This window comes from Mytilus galloprovincialis, chromosome 9, assembly GCF_965363235.1.
Source record: "Mytilus galloprovincialis chromosome 9, xbMytGall1.hap1.1, whole genome shotgun sequence".
NCBI lineage: Eukaryota > Metazoa > Mollusca > Bivalvia > Mytilida > Mytilidae > Mytilus > Mytilus galloprovincialis.
Genome location: NC_134846.1, coordinates 23,058,159 through 23,060,617, shown reverse-complemented (window position 1 = coordinate 23,060,617; position 2,459 = coordinate 23,058,159).

Here is a 2,459-nt window from a genome sequence, read left to right as displayed (position 1 = left end):
ATTTCCTTATGTTGGTCGTTATCTAATCATGTATGCGATGATTGTTAAGCAGAAAATGTTAATGTACACCTTTAGGAAAATGCACTTAGTGATCATATTGAAAAACTCAACGTCGAAACCAATGAAAAAAAAATATACTTTTAGACAGAATAACAATAATAAATCCCTTTTTGATATATAGTGCTGCATGAACAGTTATTGTATCATGCGCAGTGCAAAACTTTATATTTATCAAACTTATTTTCAAAATGTTTGGATTTTAATGCTATTTCGCTTCAAATTTTTTATGGGTTTTAATTTTTTAAATTCCATAAATACCGTTGAGTGCAATGAAGACGCAATAGCAAAAATATATAAGTTTTAGTCTGGAAAATTGTATTTCAAATGTATTAACTTTTATTGCCTATTATAAGAGTCATCCATAAAAAAATGAAACAAAGTTCATTAGTCAACAAGAGTGTTTAAGTGTCAGATTCGAGCCTTTATAATGATATTGGGAAGTACAAATTGTCCGGAAAATCATTTTACAATCTGTGAAAATACTATGATCGTGTGCAAGGTATTTTTGTAACTGTTAATACCAAGCACACGATCATTATATTACAGATTGTAATCTACATTTATAAAATTACTAGTAAAATTAATAGTGGTAATTTTTATGATTTTACATTAATTCAGGTTTTTTTCTATGTCTAACTTTCTTTTATTCCTAATCGTCAATTAGATAAATAAAACGTTTTAAATGCTCATCATATATAGGTGAAATTTGAAAACTTATCGTTAAAACAAAATTTTATCTAGAAAGGTGGATATAATGATTTAATAAAGGTAATTGGCTTATAAAGAGATAAGTATTTCAAACCAGAATAAAAGAGGGGCGAAATTCACCGAGGAACAGTCAAACTCACTCAAATAATCGGCAGTTTCTGAAAAGTAAGTGATTAGATGTAAACATTTAAATTCGTCTACTTCTCTGTATTCATGATTTACTTGAAGTTTCTCTACTCATATATAAGCTTCATTTTTAGAAAGTGTACCATGTGTATATATTGTATTATTCTTTAGTCAGATAATTCTTGGAATGTATGACAATAGACAATAGACAATTGGTTGATACATTCAAAAATACCTACCGTTATCTGGATGATATTTTTGTGTTGAATAATCCAGAGTTCTCTAAATATACTTCCGAAATTTACCCACAAGAACTTACTTTATTTAAATCTAACATAAACAGCAGCAGTTGTCCTTTTCTAGATTTAGACATTTCAATTTCAAACGGGAAACTTCATACTACAATTTACGACAAAAGAGAAGATTTTTCATTTACAATTGTTAATTTTCCTTTTTTTAGACGGCGATGTGCCTTTGGCTCCATCATACGCTGTTTATATATCCCAACTCGTTCGGTTTGTCCGTGTGTGCTCTGAAGTCATAGATTTTAACGAACGTAATCAATGCATCACTGGGAAATTGTTGTGTCAGGGATTTCGATGCCATAAATTACTTAAAACTTTTACCAAATTCTTTCATAAATACAAAGATTTGATTAGTAAATTTGGCTGTACCTGTAGAAAACTTATTAAAAATGGTATTTCACATCCTAAATTTTATGGTAATATTGTACTTTTAAAAGCGAGGAAATCACTATGGGATCCGTGTAAACTCATCGAACCTTTAAACAAACTTATAAGTAAGGGTTATCGTACCAATATTGTAATTAGATCTCTGAATATAATTTACATTGGCACTAATATCGATTTTATCATTAGCAAATTAAAACATAACTTAATTGTATCTTCTTTTGAGGCGGGATGTAGAGAGACACAGACACGTTAATTTTTATCTGTATAGAAGTCGCTCCTCACTATCCTACTATCTGTCAATACATTTTTTTTGGCATTGCACAAGTCATGTCTTCTCGGACTGTTCATGACGTTAACATACTAAATCCCTGGGATGTGTTTTAGTTGATTTTAGTCCTCTGATGCATGATTTTTTTATTATTAATTGTTTTTGGCTTTTAACTAGCTGTCAGTAACTGCGAGTACTCTCAAATTGTAATTTCTTGATAATTCGACCTGTTGATACTGTTTATAATGCATTTTTGTCATCTTATATTAATATGGATCTTGTCTATATACCAGCTTTGATTATTTGGAATATCTTCTAATTTTCACTTCTTCTTACTACATTTGTATAAACTTCAAGATCTACCTGTATTATTAAAACCGTTTTTTTTTCAAAAGTGATTATTTTCGAAGGGTTAAATATTTCGCAGTGGCGTCTTGCCATGGCTTTGTTTGGACTTGTTTGTTTGCTTTTTGGCCTTGAATGTTTGTCCCTAATATTTTATTAACTGTGCATTTGTATTCAGATATCGCAGATCAAATTTATTCGTCCATAGTGTATTAATTTACGTTTTTTGATTGAGTTAAGCCTGCCAATTGATATTTTAT